This window comes from Papaver somniferum, chromosome 1, assembly GCF_003573695.1.
Source record: "Papaver somniferum cultivar HN1 chromosome 1, ASM357369v1, whole genome shotgun sequence".
Lineage (NCBI taxonomy): Eukaryota > Viridiplantae > Streptophyta > Magnoliopsida > Ranunculales > Papaveraceae > Papaver > Papaver somniferum.
In genome coordinates, this window is record NC_039358.1 from 206518171 (window position 1) to 206542366 (window position 24196).

Here is a 24196-nt window from a genome sequence, read left to right on the forward strand (position 1 = left end):
CAAACCAAACAATTTGTGAGCTTTTCAAACTGTCTGATAACAATAAATTCTTGATACTGACAAGGGGAAAATAATTAATCAACTATGAAATGTGATGTTTATACAGTAATGATGTCATCCAGTCAACCAATTTATTGGTCAAACGCTGTTTGGTTCAGCGCTAGGCGTTGTTTGGTTCAGCGACCCGCTGCTAGATTAACAATACCATAGGACTTAGGAGGTTGTCCTAGCTGACGTGGATGACCAATCTAGCAGCTAGATTGGATTGGTAGATTGGACAAAAAGTGTTGCAAATCAAAAAAAAAGTGTGGGAAAAAGTTAACACTCTATCTGGCTACTTTTCTCTCCTACCATTTGCTCGCAGTTTAACTATCAGCGAGATTGAAACGCTGAATAGTGCGGCGCCCAAAAAGTGACAGAAACGCTGAATGATTCGGCGTTATGCGAATATTCCAGAGAATCAACGCCGAACTGTTAGGCGCTAGTTTGGACGCTGTTCCATTCGGCGTTCTTCTCTGACGCCGCACCATCCAGCGCTTGACTTTTTTTTTAACCAACGACTATTTTTTCCCAGAATTCTATTTCTACATGTTTTGCAATTTCTTTCAATCGTAGTTTGTTTCAAAATTGAAAATTTATCAAAGTAAATGTAGCCGTTTGAGAATTTGTAATCTTCCATTACATTGCAAAACAAAGTTACAATGTTTAGAAGAAATTTAAAAAATACATTAAATTAAAATAACTTAAAACATATAAAGCTACATTGAAATTGAAATCCTACTTCTAAATAACTTAAAACATTATCACTTTAGTTTAGAGGATAGGGTCCAATCCATAACGGGCTAAAATCTCGCTCTTTCATAATTTGTAGATGGGTCTCTCACATTCTTGTAATTCATCCAAGGGTTGTCGTAGGATCTTCATGTACGATTCTCTTTGTTGCGTTTGTGCCAAGATTGAAGTGTTTTCCATTTGGTCTAGCAATTCATCCATACTTGTACTACAATCAATAACAAAGATGAAAAAATATATCATTATCATTCATTTTCATCCATTTTAATCATACTAATTATCATTATAATTCATTATCATTCACCTCATACAACTAAAATATCATTATCATTCATTTTCATCCATATCAAACTATCATACAAATTCATTATCATTCATTTTCATCATATAACTAATCAAATTATCATACAAATTCATTATCATTCATTTTTATCATACAACTAATCAAATTAGCGTACAAATTATAATTCATTTTCATCACAAAAATCAAAATTTCATTTCTATTCATCACACATAATCAAATTAAATCCCTAAAAAAAACATCACAAATAATCAAATTAAATCATACACATATCATCTACATCATCTAAATACCAAATATCAATCATCAAATTCATTGAAATCGCACAAAAAATCAAAAATCATAAACTTTAAACCTAAAACTTAAATTTCTTACCTTGAATGATTTCGTGGATGGAATCGCACCAAACCACCTTCAATCAATCACAAATCTGATGATGCACAAACCCACGGGAGGAATTTGTAAAACAACTTCTAGAACTCAAGATCTCTGAGAAACAATTTTGGGAGAGAAAATGAACATTTTTGAGAAGAACTGTAATGGAGGAAAGGTCGAGTTTTCTCTGAATGTATCGAGTCTTCTCAACGCCGAACAAAGCGGCGCGTCAACTTAGCTGACTATGGTCAAACGTCGCTTGGTTCGGCGTTTAACGCCGAATTGTTAGGCGTTTCGCTGCTAGATTGGCCATCCCATAGGGGTTAGGAGGTTGCCCTATCTGACGTGGATGGCCAATCTAGCAGCTAAATATCTTGCCCATACGACTAAGCCTAAGTGCATTTCAATAGGGTGCAACCAAACCCTAACCATAGTACAGTGTAATTGGGTGCAACCAAACCCTAAGCATAGGACCGAGTGTGGATCATTCATAAAGTTTACTAAAGAGGCATTTTTTCTTCTTCCCTCTTCTATGATCGTCTCCTACGGCAACAAAGGCGAGATATATGTAGGATCTTGTTCTATCTGAGAAATCCACTATTCATAAAGATTGGTTGTTCTGTTGGTTATGTTTTTATAAATTCTCGATTTCATGGTAAAAAAAGGAATCGCCCGGGAGGGAGTTGATAGATCAAATGAGTTATTGATTGAAGAAGAAACATAAAGAAGATATGTAAGAAAAAGTTGTTGGAAGAAATTTTTTGGGTTATAAATCAAAGTTGTTGTTCCTAAAGATACAGAAGACCAAAAAGAAGAGAAGGAAGAAAAAACAAAATGGTTCATTTACTCATCTTCTTTAGTATAGGCGGACTCGGAAAAGCTAGCATTCTCGAAACTTTCTAAGCATCTGTAGTGTCTGTGTGAACCACTATAAGGGCGAAGAGAAATCCATTCAGCTGATAAAATGTGAAACTAGGTCCAAAGCTAGTAGTAACATTCATTGCGACAATTCTGGTAACTATTAATTGAAGTTTTCATTTTGATTTACTTGATTGTTTTTATGTATTTAAGATTAATCTGGTAACGTTTATTGCAGCCGATATCGTGTTTGACCAGTATTAATGATGATTTGTTTCACACCAATTGCAAGCCTTATGCCTGTTCAGCTTAATGCGGTATTAATTAGATTAGATAGGCATGAATCTGAGTTTTCAAAATGAGCCACTCTCAAATGTGAGGATGGAAGGGAGATTCTTGAAAGAGAGTTTTGTTGAAAGATTCCTGGTATTGCAACATTTGACATCCCATAGTCACATCTGCTTACTTATGTTGTGTGTTACTTATGCACTGAATGGCAAGTTTATTGTTTTGTCTATTTCAGGATTTGTTTTGGTAATAGCTTTATCACCAGGGACTGGACATCTTCTGCAATAAATGATTAATGATTTATCATCATTAGTTCCGCAAACAAGCACAAGCTCATTTGGTCACAATGAGGTGGAATTTCATAACCATGTTTGATTCCTTATTTGATGCCGTCACCACTCACTAGCTTTTGAAATGAGTTAAAATGAGGTGTTTGTGGAATGTTGTGAAAACCTGTTATGTCCACCGAGTAATTTGCTTCTTTACATTCATGTCTAATTAAATCTGACATGTGTATTCTCAAGGTAAACTCCGATTGCATTGTCAAGAGCAGAAGCCACCAAAAAACCAAGCACACAATTGGTAGTAAGAACTTCCTTTGATGCAATGCTGAAATGGTATGTACACACATATGTTGTCTTTACAGTCACATTCGTACCTGCAACTTAGAAGCTATTTGAGGTTTATTATTTGGTCTTGGATTTTACTGTTCATTGTCGAATTACTTCTCAGTCTTTGTCTGTGTAAAACATCACAAAACCTTGGTAAGAATGGGAATACCATATGCTAGAAGACATTTGAATGTGCTACACCATGCTTTTTCTTCTTCGTATTTTGCACGAACTTTTTCATATAAATTTTGCTGTTGAATACCGTAATCATTGTACGTAATGGAATTTTCATAGGCTCAAAACAATGGAGGGAACCCGCCAGCTGAAGGTTGATATATACATTGAGACCCATGCAAATAAAGACAGTAGAAAAGCGTCTGACCGAATTTCTGAAGGCTACATAGTAAGTATCTTCTATAATGGTTTGAAAATTTTAAATTCCTGAAGTAAAGTTAATGAACTCGTTAATATTAAAAGCTGAGGTCCCTTAACCAAAACATTTCTGATGTACATAGGCACAAATCAGGGAACAAAATGGATTTGATGAGGTTGGTAGCACAGCTCGTCAGATGTCACTGCGGTTTTAGTATTTGCTTAAAGAACTGGATGGAGATTTTGATATCCCAACTGTTGAAGATTTCGATTACTGTTTTCCTGATGAAAACCCAGTACTGAAAGTAGGTGAAGAAAAAGAAATTGGGGATCAAGGGTGAAGAAAAAGCTGATCAAAGAAGGTCAAAGTTGGGATACTCCTGAAAATGGTAATGAAGTTGAAGGTAAAAAGATCACCACTCACTCCATTGTGTCTGTCTATGCCTTTGTTATGCTTTTTTAGGGGTTTGAGGGAAAAATGGGTTTGATTAATTTTGTTTTGGTTGACAGTTCATTATACCGGGACTTTATTGAATGGAATTCAGTTTGATTCGAACCATGATCAAGGAACCCCATTTAAGTTCAAAGCTTGGGCAAGGTATGAAGGTTATTGAAGTGCATGCTCGATGGGTTGTTTTAGTTGAAATGGTTAGAGATTTTTGGCGCGATGTCTTGTTGATTAGGTCTTGTTACTGATATTGTTATAGTAAGCTCGTTACGGCTTTAGGTTTATTATGTGGTTCTTGTTTCCCAATGTGTAGTTAAGATTTAAGGGTCATGTTACTTAAAACTTAAATTGCTTTTCGCGGAATTGGATTGCTTTAAAAGTTTAGTTTACTAGAGAAGTCAGTTGCAGAAGATGCACATTACTTTCTCGGTAAAGATTTGCATGGCTGTATTCTGCTTCTGATATTTCTTTGAAGTCGAATAAAATATTCAAAAACATGACATGGGATAATAGGATGCTGCTGCTAAGTCTGTCGTATTCAGAGTCTAATTGAGTTCTGTATTCTTGACTGAACTGAATATTCTCTCTTATCAGGGTGGTTCATGGAAAGTATTTTATGTCTGTATAGGCAGACTGGGCAGTTTGTTTTATTGTATGTAACTGAAGTAATTTTTTTTTGTAGTAAGTGCATCATTTAAAGAAACAGGTGCAAGCATAAAGAAAGTAGTGTATGGATTGAAAATAGTTGGAGAGTTTTGTACCAATATGTTGTCAAGTCTTTTTTTTTAGTATGTGTGGTGTAATATTGGGTGATCAAAATAAAGCAAGAGACTGAAGAGTATTTCGTGTGCATTTGTTGACGTCAATTTGTTATCTGACGGAGGAAGTTTTCAAGGGATGGCCTTTAGGTACCAAGACAGTGAAGAAAGGAGAAAATGCAATCTCACCATCCCTGCGGAGCTTGCTTATGGTGAAGCTGGTTTTCCTCCAACCATTCCTCCTAGTGCAACTCTTCAGTTTAACTGGAGCTACTCCTGGTCTAGTGTGAAGGACATTTGCAAAGACGAAGGGATTGCCAAGGAGGTTCTAACTGAAGCGGAGACATGGGAAAATCCCAAAGACTTGGGCGAAGTTCTTGGTATGTTCTTACTAGTATCTGTCGATGTACCTGATTGGGTGCTTGAGAGTATGGTAATACTTAATAGGATATAGACTGACATGTTGCGTTGTTACAGTGATACAGTCAAATATGAGGCTCGACATGAGTATGGAAGTGTGATTTCTCAATCTGAAGGAGTTGAATTCGTGTTAGAGGTGGTTTGTCTCCTCTGGTTTCTCAGAGTATTTTTCCATTTTTTTCTCAGGCTGTATCATTTTTTTATTGTAACGACACTTCTTTGGTATTCAGGGTATTTCTGTCTTGCACCTGAGAAGGCTGTCAGAACAATGAAGAAGAAGGAGAAGGTTCTCTTGACCATGAAGCCCCATTGTAGGTTTTCTTTTCCCACCAGATCTTCATCTGTTTTTGTGACATTTGCGGTCGCCTTTCTTGTTGGTGAGGTTGGTCAGTCTCTGGTCAGGAGGTAGCTTTTCCACCAAATGAGACTCTTCTCATTGCTCTCCTAGAAGATTGTGAAGGAAGTAACTTCTGACAAGAAGGTCATAAAGAAGATTCTTAGGAGAGGCTACGAAAAACCCAATAATGGAACTGTTGCCGAAGGTAATTTAAAGAGTCTGATGCATGAACAAGAGATATAATCAAAACTCATGTTTTTCCAGTGGAACTTTTTGAAAAAAGGGCATGCTGAGGAAGAGCCGTACGAGTTTCTAACCTGAATATGCTTTTGGCTCTCCAGAATCTCAGCAAGACCTCGCTTTGTTCCTCCTGGTTCAACTGTCTATTATGAAGTTGAGCTTGCATCTTTCGTTAAGGTTGGTGGGGTGGAAAAACAACTTCTTTTGGCTTTCCGGCGCTTGGGGGTTTATTTTTGTTTTGCTTATTTAAGTTGTGTTGACGACAGGATAAGGAATCGTGTGATATGAGTAATGGTGAGAAGATTATAGCTGCTAGCAAAACGAAGGAAAAAGGTAATGCTTGTTCAAGGCTGTAAATGTTCAAGAGCCTCTAAGAGATACGAGAAGGTACTGCGTATTTATTAGTATCATAGTACATGTTTTTTCTTTGACATAGTTACCCAAGGAAGTTGTTGAGTCTGACCAAATATTTCATTTCTTGTTTGTGGAGTTAGGCTGCAGATTTTTCGAGTACGATTCTCCCTTCAGTGGAGGAGAAAAAGCAGGCTAAAACTCTTAAGGCCAGCTGCAACCTCACGATGCAGCCAGCACGCTGAAACTTAAAAGCCACAAGGAGGCCGAGAAGCTTTGCACAAACGCCTCATGGAAGAGAAAATAAGAATTCTTGCCGGTTGGTCGGTCAATAACTCAGTCTCAGTTTGTCCTCTGGACTTAATTTCGTACAATATTATAAGAAATTGTGCAAAACACAGTCAAAATGAGTTTCACTACGAAATCTCCTAAAATTCTTTGATCACTCTTTCCAAATATGTATTGCTTTTCCCTGTAGTCTGTTTTTAGATTGTCTTCCTGTAATTTATTGTTACGGGTTATCTGGATCTCCATCAACTTCAAACTTAAACTTCAGTAATTTCTTGAGTATTTGTATTCTGACAGAAACTTTTACTCTGGGGCTCTTGCTATAGTTTTTTGTACTACAAGACCACCAAGAGAACTCCAAGCAACCTCTTGTCGGGGTTTCCTATAATGCTTGGATGCAATAGAAAACTTCCCTTGCACACGACGCTTACAAAATGCAAAACACATTATCTTTTTGTGAAGTGATTATAAAGTTCTGGTTTATGTTTGAAACAACTGAACGAGAAATTGTTTCAAACATGAACCAGAGTTTTGACAAACTCAACTTGTGGTATGTTGGCTTGTTAGGCCTTGTTAGTGAGTTTTCATGTCTCCAATGCATCTATTTCATGAAATTACAGGTGCTAAACTGCTAATGAGGTAAACTAGCAATTGAGACATAGCTGCTGCCCTTATCCACATGGTAGATATAAAATAACAGTACTGTTGGTGTGAGATATTTCAGCAAATTAAAATTGGGGACAACTAAACCCAATCACAACTTACAAAGCTTGAGAGAGATAGAGAGGTTGATGATTCACATTCAGAGTTGCAGAGTATGGAATGAGTATATAGATCAAAGTTAAGTGAAGAAGATGAAGAAACATAATTTGGAAAAAGGTGCTGGAAGAAGATTCAGTAATAAATTAAAGTTGTCCGGGTTGTTGTTTCTAAAGACTCAGAAGATGAGAAAGAAGAAAAAACAGACTGTTTATTTAGATGATTACGGTACGAGTGGAATCGGAAAAGTTAATAATCGGATCAAGAGTGTTTTGAGTGAAGGTATCTTTAAATCGACCTTAAAGAAAAGTTGGGATCTCCTCATAAGTCTCACTTTCTGGAACAAGCTCTGGAAGAGGATGACTGGTGCAAAGAATTTCGAAAGACCAAAATGTAACTATTCCCCTCTTTTTCATTTGATTCCCTCCCTCTCTCCTTCCGTATTTTTTCCTTTCTTTTCTTTTCTCCTAGTTTATCATTCAGATGCAGATGATGCCCTAAACTTAATTCAGTTTTGGATGAATATTTTTATTTTCACACGATTTATTTATCTTTCTTTTATGGATTTGGGTATTTTTTGTGCTAAATTATACTAGTTGAATACTGCATATACATAATTTGGGTATTTTTTATGCTAAATTATACTAGTTGAATACTGCAGATACAGAAGTTGGAGTATGTTCCTTTTCCATAATTTTACATTGCTGACATATTTTTTTACATGACAGCCAGGTAGGAACGGCAGGTCGATTGGAAACTCGTGTATGACAAGCTTTTGGAGCAAAACAATTCCAAAAACTAGGAGTGTATGCTAGGAGTGCAACAATCCCTCTAACCTTAGTTTGCATCCCGATCTCTCATATGTGGGCTTCAATAGGAAAACTGCTTAGTTTCACAGGTCAAGACACTTTAATCTCACTTGAAACGGGCAAATATGCGACATGCTTGATCCTTGGTTGTGCAACAATCCCTCTAACCTTGTTTGCATCTCGATCTCTCTTATGTGACCTTCTGTCAAGACCCTTTAATCTCACTTGAAACGGGCAAATATGCGGCATGCTTGATCCTTGCATTATTCGCTTATGCAGCTCTCCAGTCGTTAATGAGAAATTTTCAATCTTAGTGTAGAATCATTCCCATGCTATTAAGTACTTCTATAGCAGTATGTATCCGCATACCTCTATGTTGGGTTGTAGTTTATAAATCTGGTGGTGCTGCAGGTCAATCAACTAATAGATGGAACTATCAACTAGCAGGAATGTACATGAGAGTGCTAGTAATGGTTTTTGAAGAGAACTAGTGTAACTGGTGGTCCTATTTTTCGGAACTTACTTTTATCATTTTCATATGGGTTTTACCCAAGAACGGGAAGATAATCTCGCTTGCTGACCTGAAGGTATTGTGGACAGTTATTGCACGCCATTGGTTTTTTGCCCATATGATTCGTTTGTGTTACTTATGCACTCATCGACAGGTTTATTTTTTTTTACCTGTTTCAGGATTTGTAGATGAACGCTATAAAAACGCTACCTTGTCTATTGCCTGTGGAATATATGAGAACTGGAAGCTAAATGGAAAAGACATCACTATCCACCCCTCGATACAAATGAAATGCCCCAGCAGATAAACCAAGTAAGTTAACCTACGAAGAGTGGAAGAATTCCGTGAAATTTCAGACCACATGAAGAGCATCAGTTAAATTCATAAATCTGTCATGTTCACTTAGTAATTTTTTTTTCTTTACAATCATGTCTAATTTATTCTAATATGTAGCCATAAGGTACTTTCTGATCGCCATATCAAGAGCAGAAGCCATCAGAAAGCCAAACACACAATGGGAGGAAAAACTTGTCGCTACAAACCTGAAATGGCACGTACGTGCTTACAAATATTAACTAATGATATATAAAGTTAATCCAGAAAAGTACCAAAGAACAAGAATGAATAAAAGAATTTTTGATCATAGATAGGCTAGAGGTCTGGTTAACTAGAAGTTTGGTTAGGGCAAACATGTGAGCTGGGACATCTTATATCTCTCGACAATTACGTAATGCAGGGATGCAAAGTTACAAAATCAGGAGTGGCAAGAGTTGTTGAACCCTTGGGCACGATAAAAGATGAGAACAGGTTTGGAACAGAGCAGCTTCAGTGTTTTTTCATTCTTAGCTACATATCTTGATGCATCTCTGTGTTTGTGCCTGTTTTCAGTCTTATAAAAATTCTGGCAAATTCAACTGTTTTCGTAATCTTGTATTCTAACACATACTCAATTTGCTTCAATTGCAGCTCCAATTGCGGGATGTTCGAATTTCAGCCGCCTTTTGATTAGGAAGATTCCAGTGCAACGGCTTAGTGAAAGTGGATGTTTACCATACGATGTTGGTGACACAGTTACTCAAAAAACAATATCATGAGGTAAGTGCCAAGAACGGTGAAGAATATGATCTTTACACTATATGTACAGTAGTACCTCTAATCTGATGCAAACACACTAATTCATTGTGCAGGATACATGTTATTAAGAAGAGTGGGGTTCTTGAATTTGTGCACAAATTCCTGTTTGTCTGGTGTGCCTGCACTAGGGTCACAAGAAAGAATCGATACCTTACTAATATAGGATATCTGGCATAAACATGAGGGCTCATCTATGTTTCCACGGCCAATTGTAAGATGGTAGAAGTAAAGCTCCAAGCAGGATCTTAATTACCACACATTTTTTGTTGTTTGCTAAATGTTTGTAAACTTCCGGCTCAAACAGTTGAACAGGAAAGGCTATGAAATATGGGTTTGTCTAGCCGGTGTACAAAATCTGACTTGTTGAATAGTAGCTTGTTTTAAGCCTTGTATGCAATATATATATCTATTATTAGCTTGCTGCTAATCACTGGTGAGCACTAGGTTGTATTAAGAATTCACGGTGTCAAAAATTTCGTTTAATTTAAGCTTGTGGGTATCAGAATGCGAATTTACCCATCAGTCACCATTTTTAGCTCATTCATTTAAGGCCATAAAGAGATTTCCACCAACTGCAAATTAACACTGAAACTCATTCAATTTCGAGTCATGGAGGTTCTAGTTTTCAAAAACTCAGCAACTTGCGTATCCACTATCCACCTTAGCAAACAGTGTGCAAGAAATCTGTTGCGCCCTTATCCCCTTGGGTAGATGGTAATTATAAATGTATGCGTAGGATATTTCAGCACACGGAGGCAAACCGTAAGCCCTAAACACTAACCCTGCATATAAAATGGAAAAGTTTGAGGAGTGGGAGAGTTGATCCTACTTTGTTTTCCGTTTTTAACATCCAAATAGATCCAAGTGATTGTGAAAGAAGATGAAGAAACAGAAAGATATAGAAGGTATGGGAAGAAACAAAAAATGGTTTATTGGTGCGGGCGGTCTCTGAAAAAATTAAGAATTTACGTCCTTCCTGGGTAACTTGGATCTAGTGATTGGGGAACGTGGCTAGTTCAAGTGCATCTGCAGGTGCTGTGGCATTCTAGTGTTCCACGGGTAACTTAGATCACCAAATTTGTGAAACCTAATGAAAAACTTTCTTCCCAAATTTTTATTATTTAGGGTTTTAGGTTCAGATGGAGTAGCCGGAAAAGCCAACTTGGTCTTACTCAACTCAACATCCAGCAGGTAATAAAGATTTTCAATTACATTTACACTATGTTTAACAACTAGAGCTTATCATCAGAATTTTCATGTACTGTTTTCTTAAAGAAAAGGCACTAAAAGTCACTCTTAAATGTAAGGATGGAAGGAGGGTTTTGGTTAAAGATTCCTGTATTGCAAACATGACATCTGCTTACTTATATGATGTGTTAATTATGCACTGAATGACAAGTTTATTGTTTTGTTTATTTCAGGATTTGGTGTGGTAATAGCTTTATCACTGAAACTGGATATCATCTGCAAAAACAGAAAAAAATGGTTAGTGCCGTGGACAAGAACAAGCTCATTTGGTCAGAATGAGGTGGAATTTCGTAACTAGGTTCAAGAAAGCTGGGTTGGAACCATGTTTGATTCATGTCTGTCATTATTCACTAGCTTTGAAATTGGGTTAAATTCAAGGTGTGTGGTAGTGTTGCGAAACCTGTTATGTTTATACAGTATATTCTTCCTTACAATCATGTCTAATTGATTCCGACATGTGTATTCTTAGGTACTTTCTGGCCGCGTTATCAAGAGTGAAAGCTACTATGAAGCCGAGCACACAATTGCCTATAAAAGCTTTCCCCGATTCAAATCTGAAGTGGTATGTACATACATATGTTGATCCTTACAGTTTTTCATTTCTGCAACTTGGAAGCTGAGGTTTGATAATTGGTGTTGGATTCCACTGTCCATGGTTAAATTTTTTCTCGTGTAAAACATTAAAAAACCTTGTCAAGAATGGGAATGCATATGCTAGTAGACACATCATGTTTTTTCTTCTTCGGAACTTCTTAAGAATATGTTTTCTATGAACTTTGCTGTTGAATACCATCTGTGAGTTCCTGTATATTGGTTTAGTAAACTAGATGCTTATTATGCATAATGAGTTGGATGTGGAATGGATAAAAGTCCTATATGTTGAATTGGTTTAGTGGTATTTTGCCAAACTATTACCTTTGTTTCTAGATAAAAGTTCTAAAGACATGACTATACACCCCCACGATACATATGAAAAGCGTCTTGTGGTTGAACCCATTTATGTGAAATTTTGAACTACTGAAGAGCATCAGGTAAATTCAGACCTCTGTCACCTTATCAGTTTCTTCTTTACATACATGTCTAATAATTCCTACATGTGTATTCTTAAGGTACGTCCCAATCACATATCAAGAGTATCACCAAGAAGCCAAGCACACAGTTGATAGTTAAAACTTCCCTTGATTCAAAGCTGAAATGGTATGTACATACATATGTTGGTCCTTACAGTCACTTTTCGTTCCTGCAACTTGGATTCGACTGCTTATGGTTGAACTAGCTATTTATCAAGAATGGGAATACCATATGCTGGTAGACATTGGATAATGCCATACAATGTTTTACGGCAATTTACACAACTTTCATTCTTTCACCTTAACTTGTATATATATTACAGCCTACTCAATCTAACTGCTAAGTGCTAGCCATTCAAACTAACACAATTCATATACTACGAGTAGAGTGTAATTTGATTTATTCTTTTCTCTTCATGCAGATTTATGTAACAGATTAGTATAGTTTGAGCTACACAAAAGCGAAATAAGAGTATGATTAACATCTTATACACCTAAGTTGGAAAGAAACAAGAATATTTTGTACCACTACTAGCACCAAGTCTTCATATTGGATCCTTAGGAAATTGTCTGCACTAATGTTTCGTCAATTAATTAATACCACAAATTACTTGCAGCTCTAATTTGGAAAGCTTTGAAATTTCTAGGGAGCAAAATAGTATGATTAACTTGAGAATCCTGTATAAAGTTTGTACCCACATTCATCCATATTTTGGATTCCATCATTTCCACGATAACATAATTTTAAGGTAGCTGAGCTTACAGTTTGCAAGTATGGCAGTTATGTTGACGTGCTGTATATTCTTCGCTATGTTCTTATAGTGTAGTTTTTTGTGTCAACTGATTGCTCTAATGTTGTGGTAGCTTGCAACTTACAATTCTCTCAAATTCTTTCTATTGCAGATGGAAAAGACTATCGATATTTATGAACAAGAAAGGCCATGGAAAATGGTTTTGTCTCGGCGCCGGCAGTATTCAAAAATCGATGGACTTGTTAGGCCACGTCAGTCATTTTTCATTTTGGCAATGTATCTGTATTGTTGTGAAATTACAGTTGCTAATGAGCTAAACTAGGCGTGATTACTTTGTTTTAGGAATTCAAGATGTGGAAGTTTATGTACAATACATGTAGAAAAATGGTTCAACATTTTGTTAACCGCCACTCTTAACTTGAGGATAATGACATTGAAATTTCCACCAACTACAAATTCAACAGAGTTTTGATTTCTCAACTTAAAAAGCAACTTCTGGATGGATATTTCACCTTATGAAACATTAGGTCTATCCGTGCCCTTATCCATTTGGTAGAGGGTAAATATGACAAGAAAAAATGTTGGTAGAGGGTAAACCCTATTCTAGCAAAGCAAAAGTTTGAGAGACAGAGAGTGATAGTTGATACAAATTGATCTGATTTCTCTTTATGAAATCAAAATTGGGGCTAGGATATGAAATGGGTAGGATAGATTTTTAAGTTATTTGTAAAAGAAGATGAAGAAATGGAAGGTGTTGGAAGAAGAGTTGGTAAATAAATCCAAGTTGTTATTGCTAAAGATTCAAAAGACCAAAAAGAAGAAAAGGAAGAAGATGAAACAAAATGGTTTATTATGTATTCGTTTTGGTACGAGCGGACTCGGGAAAGTTAACACTCTGGATCGGTTGAATTGTTCATCAATTGAATCATTAACAGGTCCTGTAGTATCAGGTAAATTCATGACTGCTTTATGTTCAATCAGTAATTCTTCATTCCTGCAACTTGGAAGCTATTTGAAGTTTATTATTTGGTCTTAGATTTGATTGTTTATTATTTGGTACTGTTCATGGCGAAAGCTGTGGTCATAAGAGCAGATTTAATAGCCGAGGAAGACCAGTCAGGATGGAATGTTTTTACATATGCTGCAGCACCTGTTGCATGAGGGCACGCCTTGGATGTCCCTGATAGTATACTGTACGTCACTGATCTAGTGTCACCAGGAAAGCCTGAAGGATTAGCCACAGGTGAGAACGCAAGGCTTTCTGCCCAATTTCTGAAGGTATCATAGTAAGTATTTATTATAATGGTTTGACAGTATTGGTCGTAAAATCATATGTGGTTTGCTTAGTAGATTGTCTTCATTTACGTTGTAGAAGTGAACAAAACTCAAACTGGCACCTACCTTGAGGAACGCTGGGAAAAATGCTAGACAATGGCTTATACAAACATAATTTAACATAAGGCTATTTTCTTGCACTTAAAGATGCAAGTGTAAGATATCCTCTTTGGTTTCTCATCCAATAATATATAGGCTGCATGATCTGTTGTGCAAGAAGTTTTAATTTTCTATTCCATCCATGATAAACGTCGAACTGTGAGAGTAGGAGACTCGAGAGGGAAAGTGATAGAGTGGGGGGTATGTGTTTCATATATATTACTGTCTTGGTCCAGAAACTAATTTACCGCCGCTAACGTCAGATTTTGGACCGCTTGAGGTCATGTGATTGCCTGGAGGTCTTCTGATAGTCAAAACTTACAATTGTGGTTAACTGATAGAAAAATCTTAGTTTACTTCGCTCCCATTAGCAAAATTTGCTTAACAGACATGTTTTTGGGCCAAACTGATTGGCAGAAGTTGGCTAAATCGAATCATTCTGAAGATCTTGACGCATAACGCCAGCTGCATTGTATTCTTGTTTAACTCCAGTTTGTGAAGATGCATCAATAAATATTACAAGCATTGGTGTCAAACACGAGACAATAGACTTGTACTGATAGTTATATTGATTTATGTCGCCTTCTGTTATGGATCATCAGGCAAACAACTCCATGTTTACTTAGAAACTCCACAAGTAAGACTCACTGATTGTATCTTGGAATACGTACACTAAACCCCAATTTATGTTTACTGCATGGTAACTTTGTATCTGAATGAATGATTTCATGTTTATCACCATTGTATGTTTCCTGCTAGCTACTGTAATATGTATTACCTAGCAGTCAACTTAAGATTTTGTTTGTTTTTTTTTCGATTTTCAGCGCATTTTTGAAGCATACTGTCCTAGATTACCCACAGAATCTACAGCATGTGAATGGATTGGGGAAGTGAACAAAACTCACAATGGCACCTACCATGAGGAAGGCTGGGAAATATTTGTGCGAGAAAATGGCTTTAAAAAGTATGATTTCATAGCTTTTAGGCTTGATGGTGGGATGCTGTTTCGTGTTAAGGTTTTCAAGGGGAATGAGTGTCCAAGAAAAGAGTGTTTTGCTCTTTCTCCTTCTCCACTTACTGCACGAGAAAGAAATGGACCTCGAGAAGAATGTTCTACTCCCTTCTCCTCTGCTTGCACAAAAAGAGAGAGGTAGAAGGCCATGTGAAAATTCGACGATTAGAAAGGGAGGCTCTGATAATCACGGTAAGAATGATTGGTTAAACTCACCTCATAATAATACAAGATTGATTATATATATGGGTTTCGTATACATTAATGACTTGGTCCAGAAACTTATTTATTGCTGCTAACGTCAAGATTTTGGACCGTTTAGGTCATGTGATTGCCTAGAGGTCTTCTGATGGTCAAAACATACAATTGTGGTTAATTCATGGAATCTTAGTTTACTTTGCCCCCATTAGCAGACATGTTTCTGGGCCAAAAGAGCTAGAGTACATTGATTGGCAGCAGTCGGAAAAAACAGATCATTCTGAAGATCTTGACACATAATGACTCGATTAACCCCAGTTTGAGAAGATGCATCAATATTACAAGCATTAGTGTCAAACCAAGACAATAGACTTGTACTGATGGCTATATTGATTTATGTCGCCTTCTGTTATGGATCATGATGCAAACAATTCCATGCTTACCTAGAAATTCCACAACTACTGATTCTATCTTGGATTACTTGCAAACGAATCCCCAATTTACGTTTACTGCATAGTAACTTTGTATTCGAATGAACGACTACATGTTCATCAACATTGTATGTTTCCTGCTAGCTACTGTAGTATGTATTACCTAGTAGTTGACATAAGATTCTGTTTTTTTCGATTTTCAGCACATTTTTGAAGCATACTGTCCTAGATTTCCCACAGAATTTCCAGCATTTGAATGGCAGTTACAGGATTTGAATGCAATACGATGTATTCCCCAAATGCCAATCGTGGCTAACATAAATGCATATTACAGGATCAAGACTATTTATTGTTCCTTTAACATTCTCTAAAACCAACAGCACTGCACATTGAGTTGTCTCAACCCAAGTTGTTTAAGTCTTTTAAGTTATTGCTTGGCTTGGTTTTGTTCAAGATCTATAAAAATCATGCGAGTTTCAGCAATTTTGGCAACTGCTTCTTGAGAGTTGAGACAGGTCAATTGAATGGCAAATGCTTCTTGAGACAAGTCAATTGAATGGAGTTACTATTAGTTAACAGTTAATGGTAAGTTTCTTTGCTCCCAATAATTGTGGATTTTAGGGTGCGGTTGAGAAATCTTTGAAACACTGAATTATCTGGGAATCTACAAAAAAAACTCATCAAGAAATTCTAATGCTTTTGTTACAAGGAAAACCTCTCTCCTTGCGGCCTATCCGGTGGTTACAACACAGATTGTTTTGTTTGCCAGGTGATTGAATCAGATTTATGATGTGAAATGATTGAACAGACTTGTGGTAGCAGAGGCTTGTTAGGCCTTGTCAGTTACTTTTCGTGTTATCTCATATCCTCTATCACATATAAACCATTGACCAGTCCACATACTGAGGACTGAATTCTTTAGGAAATATTGGGAACCTGGCTTTCAAAACAGCTATCCATCCATCTGAAATGGGCATGCGCACAACATAATTGAGTTTATGGGAGTGATATCTTTTCTTTCGAGTTATGCTTTACCCAACTTCTTTTTCCTGCAACATTTGTCCTCGTATTATTGTTTTGATATCAAAATGCATCTCTAAAAGCTGTTCCATGGTACATTTTACTGCAATTCAAATGTACTACTCTTCAAAAGGAAACCATATGACTCATATCCACCTTATTATCAACCAGTGACTCAGTGTACAAGGACAATGACATTGAAGTTTCCACTAACTACAATTTCAACAGATACTTGATTTCTCAAATTCATTTCTCAACTTGAAGCAACTTCTGGATCATTTCACCTTATGAAACAGTGAGTCATAGGTCTATTGTGCCCTTATCCATTTGGTAGAGGGTAAATACAACAAGAAAAAGTGTTTGGTCAGATATTTAAGCACATTTTTAATTTGGGGCAACTGAACCCTATTCTTACACACAGAAAGCAAAAGCTTGAGAGAGAGAGAGAGAGAGAGAGAGAGTGAGTGAGTGATAGTTGATGCAAATTGATCTGTTTTCTCTTTATGAAATCAAAATTGGGGGTAAGATATGAAATGGGTAGGATAGATTTTTAAGTTATTTGTAAAAGAAAATGAAGAAATTGAAGGTGTTGGTAAATAAATCCAAGTTGTTGTTTCTAAAGATTCAGAAGACCAAAAAGAAGAGAAGGAAGATGAAACAAAATGGTTTATCATGTATTCATTTTGGTATGGTCGGAATCGGAAAAGCTAACACTCTTTGGTTGGCAGAGTTGTCTTATCAGTTAGGATTCTGTAAGGGAAGAGTATTGGCTGGTGTTGTGCCATAACAGGTCCTGTTTATCAGGTAAATTCATAACTGTGTTATGTTCAACCAGTAATTTTTTCATTCCTGCAATTTGGAAGCCATTTGAGGTTTATTATTTGGTCTTATTATTAGATTTGATTGTTTATGGTTGAAATATTTCTCAAATCTCTCTGCCTAGAACTTTATCAAACCTTGTCAAGAATGGGAACTCCATTTGCTAATAGACATTTGATAGTGCTGCACCATGTTTTTTCTTCAAAATTTCGTTAGAAATATACATTGTATGAACCTTTTCATATAAATTTTGATTTTGAATACCATTGATCATTGATGGAATTTTTATAGGCTTGGAAGAACGGAAGGAACCGGCAGGCGGTGATGTATGATTCACATAAAGACTATGGAATAGGCTTTGGCCCAATTTCTGAAGGCTACATAGTAAGTATTTATTATAATGGTTTGAAAATACCTGTCCTGAAGTTGAATGGTTTGCTTGGTAGATTGTCTACATTTTAAGTTGTAGAAGTGAACAGAACTCAAAATGGCACCTACCTTGAGGAAGGCTGGGAAATATGTGAGACAATGGCTTATAAAACATAAGTAAATATAGGATTATTTTCTTGCAGTTGAATATGTAAGTTTAAGTGTAACATATCCTGTTTGATTTCTAATTCAATAATAAAAAGGCTGCCTGATTTGTTGTGCAAGAAGTTTTAATTTTCCGTTATAAACGTCGAACTATGAGAATAGGAGACTCGAGATATTTGAGAGGGCAAGTGATAGCAATTTTAGAGAGAGTGCAGCTTATAGAGTCAGGGGTATGGGTTTTGTATATATTAATGACTTGGTCCAGGAACTAATTTACCGTTGTTAACATCAAGATTTTGGACTGTTTGAGGTTATGTGATTGCCTAGAGGTCTTTTGATGGTCAAATCTTACAACTTTGGTCAACTGGTAGAATAATCTTAGTTTACTTCTCCCCCATTAGCAAAATCTGCTTAACAAACTTGTTTCTGGGCCAAAAGAGCTAGAGTACATTGATCGGTAGAAGTCAGCAGAATCAGATCATTCTGAAGATCCTGACACATAATGCCAGATGTGGTTTACCCCAGTTTGAGAAGATGCTTCAATATTACAAGCATTAGTGTCAAACACAAGCCAATAGATTGGTGAGAACTGATAGTTATACTGGTTTATGTCGCCTTCTGTTGTGAATCATGACCCAAACAACTCCACATGTACCTAGAAACTCCACAACCAAGACTCTCTGATTGTATCTTGGAATGTACTCAGAAACTAATCCCCAATTTATATTTACTTTATACTTGAATTAATGACTTCATGTTCATCACTATTGTATGTTTCCTGCTAGCTACTGTAATATGTATTACCAACATAAGATTTTTTTTTCTTTTCCGATTTTCAGCACATTTTTGAAGCACGCTGTCCTAGATTACCCAAAGAATCTCCAGCATGTGAATGGGCAGTTGTTCAGGGTCCTAATGAAGCATGTTTGATTGTGGAAGTGAACAAAACTCAAAATGGCACCTACCTTGAGGAAGGCTGGGAAATATTTGTGCAAGACAATGGCTTTAAAAAGTATGCTGTTTCGTGTTAAGGTTTCAAGGGAATGGGTGTCCAAGAGAAGAGTGTTTTCCTCCTGTTCCTTCTCCACTTACTGCACAAGAAAGACATGGACCACGAGAAGAATGTTCTACTCCTGTACCTTCTCTTCTGCTTGCACAAGAAAAAAGAGATGTGGAAGGCCATGTGAAAATTCGACTATAAAAAAGTGAGGCTATGATAATCACGGTAAGAATGATTGGTTGAATTTACTTCATCATAATACAAGATTGATAATATATGTGTTTGATTTTCCATCTATGCTTGCTGCAGCAGGAGCAGTCCCGAGTGTCTTTCAGTTCTCCCTTCCCTTCAAATTTGGTATGAGCGGACTCGGAAAAGCTAACAGGTAACATAGATTTTCAAATTTGTTTTATTGTATTTTACCATTATGTTAATAGATTTGGTTCATGGGTAATTCATGTGGTTATAGTATGTACCAGACTTTTATAGGTCATCTTAAGTAAGCTTCAGATTTTGTACAAACAAGATTTTTGGTTTGTGTGTTTTTAAGTATTTTTCTTCGGAGACCACATTACTTACCCCATTAGCATAATCTGCTTGACAGACAGTTTTTTGGGTTAAAAAGAGCTAGAGTACATTGATTGGCAGAAGTCGGAAAAATCGGATCATTCTCAAGATCTTGACACATGATACCTGATGCATTATATCCTCGGTTAACCCCAGTTTCAGAAGATGCATCAATATTACAAACATTAGTGTCAAACACTAGCCAATAGACTTGTCAGAACTGATGCACATTACTCTTATGTAGAGCTTGACGTAGCTAACTTGTTAAGTAATAAACCAGATACACATGATGGTAATGAGTGTTGATTTTGGTAGGACTTTTGTTGTCACATTCATATTTTCGGTCTGAATTAGTTCATTATCCTCAATGGTTCTGAATTCTGTGTCTTATAGCTAGGTGGTTCATGATTATTTTTATGTTTGCATAGGAAGACTGACAGTTTGCTTTATTGTATGTGATGTACTGCAATGAAATCTGGGTAATAAATACTTTATTTAAAGAAACAGGTGCAAGACCTTTTTCATTCGTATATATGAAAATACATATTAGAAGTTTTGTGCAGTACGCTTACTCAGATTGGAATTGTAGTTGGAGAGTCTCCACCAATATATTATCAAGTCTTGTGTCAGTGTGTGTGGTCTAATTTATGATCAAAATAAAATAAGAGATTGAAGAGTATGTTTTGAACCTTCTTTTATTGATGTTATTTTTGTTTCTGGCAGGGCAAGTTATCAAGGGAGAATGCAATGTTCACCATCCCTGCCGACTAGGTTATAGCGAAGCTGGTTCTTCTCCTGGTTCAGTATGAAGGACATTTGCAAAGACGGAGAAGTCGTCAAAAAGGTTCAAACTGAAGGGGGAGAAATTTGAAATTCCAAAGACCTATACAAAGTTCTTGGTATGTTTTTTGTTATCTGTTGACCTACCTGATTGAGAGCTTGAGAGTATGGTGATAGGATGTAGACTGACATGTTGCTCTGTTATACCAATACAGTCAAATATGAGGGTCAACTTCATGACGGGAGTGTGGTTTCACAATCTAAAGGACTAGAATTGAAGGTTCTCTTGACGGTGAAGCCCCAATGTAGGTTTTCTTTTCTCATTTGATCTTCATCTGCTATAAAGTTGGCTTGGGTCTTTCTTGATGGTGATTGTATGTTTAGATGCAGATGGATTTGTAGAGAAATGTTGGCCAGTTTCTGGTCAGGAGGTAGCTGTTCCACCAAATGTGACTCTTCTCATTACTCTCGAGTTGCTCTCCTGGAAGATTGTGACAGACGTACCACAAGTTACAAGAGAGTCATAAAGAAGATTCTTAAAGAAGGAGAGGGATACGAGAAATAAAGAAGGTAATCTAAAGAGTGTGATGTATGAATGGGCTCGTTTTCGTTTTGATCTCATATGATGCTGAATGAGAGAAATAAAAACTCTTGTGTTTCTGTGTTTCTAGTGAAGTTAACTGGGAAGCGCCCCAAGATGGATCCATATTTTTGAAAAAGGGCCATGATGAGGAAGAGCTGTTCGAGTTCAAGACAGATAACGGTACTGATGAGAGTCATTGTATCTTCCTGCGCTGTACTGTGCTTGGTATAGAGATGGCCAACAAATTTGCTTCTTTGATCAGATGAAGTAATTGGTGGACTTGGTAGAGCTGTAATGACTATGAAAAAGTTCGAGGTGGCACCTGAGACTATGGAACTCAATTATGCTTTTGGCTCTTCAGAGTCTCAGCAAGAGCTTGCTGTTGTTCCTCCTGGTTCAACCGTCTCTATAAAGTTGAGCTTGTATCTTTTGTTAAGATTGGTGAGAAACATCTTCTTTTTCTGCTTTCTGACACTTGAGGGGTTTATCTTGGTTTTGCTTATTTAAGCTGTGTGTTGATGCTATGTACTACAGGGTATGGAATCACGGAACATGGACAATGGCGAGAAGGCTGGGGCTCTGGCAGAAGAGAGAAGGTAATACACTGTTTAAGGCGGGTAAACAATAAATATGCAAGATATATGAGAAGGTACTTCCTATTCACAAATATCATAGTACATCTTTTCTTCTACATACTGATCCAGGGAAGTATTTGAGTCTGACCAAGTATTTCTTTTCTTGTCTCTGGGGTTAGGCTGCAACATTCATCGAGTACGATTCTCCCTTCGGTGAAGAGGAGAAGCAGCAGGCTACGACTCTTTAGGTCAGCTGCAACCTTAACAATGCAGCCTGCAAGCTGAAAACTAAAAGCTACAAGCCTACAAGGAGGCTGGGAAGCTTTGCACACAGGTCTCAACTTTAACCCTTCTTCTGAAGCTTCTGAAGTTTTGGTTATATAGCTTCTTGATCCTAGTTGTATCATATCCTTTCTTGTTGTGCTGAACACGCCAGAATTCTGTTATTTGCTAGGTGCTGGAGATTGAGATCCAGAATGTGAAGGCACTTTACGGAGCGGCCCAAGCTTATATCAATCTGGTTGATTTTGATCTGGCTGAGCTTGATATTAAGAAGGCTCTTGAGATTGACACTAACAAGAGGTATATTATCTGCGCTCATGTATTCTCCATAGATCAGGTGGCAGCTTTTGCTATTTATCAAGGACTCTTTACTGATCATTGATGCGCTATGCCGGTGGGGTAAGACTGGGTTTATGCAGGGATGTCAAGAAGGAACACAAAGTACTGAAAGAGAAGTTCAGGGAGAAAACAAGAATGATGCCAAGATGGAATACAAGGTACCGCAATCGTGCAATTTTTTTTTGTCAAAATTGAGATTCAGTAGCAACTTACATTTCCAAGTTCTTTGATTTTGCTCTTTCTACATATGTAATTATGTACTGTTTTTCTTCTCTCTATTACTCTTTTCAGTTGTTGGGCCTTGTCAGCTTGTTTTCATTTCTGCAATGCTTGATTGCAATGTAAAGTTTACATACTATGCAAGTTGGTCGGAAACTTTCACCATGTTTGTTTACTCCTGACTCATCTGAGTCGTCTGGATCTGAATCATCTGGATCTAAGTGAAATCACCTGACTCATCTGAATCTGAGTCGATATGTTTGTTTTGAGTCAGATCTGACTCGTCTGACTCGGAAATAAGTGAGTCAGTGGTTTGGTCCCATGAGTCAGGGGTATTTTGTTACCTGACTCAAATGAGTCCGAGTCAGGGGTTATGTCTGAGTCAGAGGTCGAGTCAGATCTGACTCATAATGGAAAACAAACGGTCTGACTGCTGACTGGGTCCGAGTCAGGGGTTGACTTAGATTCAGACGCCGAGTCAGCTGCAAACAAACAAGTTCTTTGTTTAATCGCCACTTCTAACTCAAACGTAGGAGGACAATGACATTGAGATTTCCACCATCTCAAACAAAAAGACACCAATCTTTTTGATGTAGCACATCTTTCTCTGTATCAACAATGATTGTTGATCCCTTTCTTCTGTATCAACTGTAACAGTTGACCTCATGCTTTTGGATCAACTATGACTGTTGATCCATTACGTCAGTTTAAGTTAGTTTGCTTCGCAAGTATTTCCTTTTCTAGTTTTCGTCAAACTCTTTCCTTTAATCAGTTCATGTAAGTCTATATAAAGGCTGGAACTCTTGTTTACAAGACACATCTTATTATCAATATTATTATCAAGTTTGTTTATCAATCTTTTGTCTTAGAATCTTGATCCTAAAATCAGTTTTCTATTAAGTGTCTGACGAAACTTAAACCTATCCCTGTTACCCCTGTTCTGTGCTACACTAGTTGGTATCAGATATAGAGTTTTTAGATTTTTATCTAGAAACAGATCCTTTCCACAGCTTCCGCAACAACTCAAAACCCTAAATTTTCACCCACCTACCTTTCGTTACAAGGAGACAAGTTAACACCAACTGAAATTGATGCCATTGTCAGAACACTTGAAACCAAGCTCAGCGCAGCACTTGAAACCAAGCTCGGCAACAAAATTGAAATGTCTTTTAGTTCCTTAGAAACCAAGTTTGCTACCAAGCTTGATTCAGCTACAAATTCTCTAAAATCTGCACTTGCTACGCATGGAGATTGTTTAGACAAATTATGGAAACATGCTGGTTTTGGTGACTTGGTGATGCCTAAATTAACCGATGATACAGAAGGGGACCAAAGCTCTGGCGAAAAAGAAGAAGATGAAACCAAAAAAGATAAACCTTCTTTTACTCAGAATGATAATATTCCTGAGAATATTTCCCATACCCTTTACCACAAGGAACCCTTGGAAGGTTATGTTAACAAAAAAAAGATTACCATACCCCTCAACTATGATGAAGATGACAAAGCTGAAGAACTCAAAGAGCAACAATGGGTTGATGAAAAACGATTAAAATCTGGTATGAATCCTTATGGAACTTTACCAGAATATAAGTTGAAGGCTGATATACCTAGTTTTCATGGTGGTTTACATATTGAAGACTTACTGGATTGGTTTTATGAAGTCGATTCCTTTTTCACTTTC

General features: G+C 37.0%; 3 long non-coding RNA genes across 21 annotated transcripts; all 3 read left to right on the plus strand.

Moving 5' to 3' along the window:
• The first annotated feature begins 2010 nt into the window (after window positions 1-2010).
• Window positions 2011-6732, plus strand: LOC113313970. 4 transcript variants are annotated; one of them, XR_003342179.1, is made up of 13 exons: window positions 2011-2482; window positions 2565-2752; window positions 2850-2965; window positions 3139-3231; window positions 3520-3628; window positions 3741-4001; window positions 4108-4195; window positions 4728-5183; window positions 5281-5359; window positions 5454-5765; window positions 5902-5977; window positions 6067-6187; window positions 6295-6732. It is a non-coding gene; the product is annotated as an uncharacterized LOC113313970 (long non-coding RNA). The 4 variants fall into 4 exon arrangements; XR_003342181.1 differs by having other exon boundaries at window positions 4941-5183; XR_003342182.1 differs by having other exon boundaries at window positions 4954-5183.
• Window positions 6733-7020: 288 nt separating this feature from the next.
• Window positions 7021-10075, plus strand: LOC113313958. Of its 5 annotated transcripts, none has more exons than XR_003342157.1 (7): window positions 7021-7591; window positions 7927-8594; window positions 8698-8830; window positions 8972-9072; window positions 9255-9325; window positions 9485-9613; window positions 9706-10075. It is a non-coding gene; the product is annotated as an uncharacterized LOC113313958 (long non-coding RNA). The 5 variants fall into 5 exon arrangements; XR_003342156.1 differs by lacking the exon at window positions 8972-9072 and having other exon boundaries at window positions 7036-7591; window positions 7927-8153; window positions 8419-8594; XR_003342159.1 differs by lacking the exon at window positions 8972-9072 and having other exon boundaries at window positions 7038-7591; window positions 7927-8096; window positions 8419-8594.
• Window positions 10076-10429: 354 nt separating this feature from the next.
• On the plus strand, window positions 10430-22680 carry LOC113313922. Of its 12 annotated transcripts, none has more exons than XR_003342137.1 (19): window positions 10432-10843; window positions 11074-11278; window positions 11370-11462; window positions 12010-12097; window positions 12874-13672; window positions 13798-13965; window positions 14981-17621; window positions 17928-18020; window positions 19010-19395; window positions 19480-19555; window positions 20461-20636; window positions 20733-20822; window positions 20902-21087; window positions 21189-21280; window positions 21363-21541; window positions 21635-21749; window positions 21855-22009; window positions 22130-22257; window positions 22362-22680. It is a non-coding gene; the product is annotated as an uncharacterized LOC113313922 (long non-coding RNA). The 12 variants fall into 12 exon arrangements; XR_003342133.1 differs by having other exon boundaries at window positions 10432-10684; window positions 10778-10843; window positions 21189-21541; XR_003342127.1 differs by having other exon boundaries at window positions 10433-10843; window positions 14981-15360; window positions 15491-17621; window positions 21189-21541.
• The last annotated feature ends 1516 nt before the right edge of the window (window positions 22681-24196 follow it).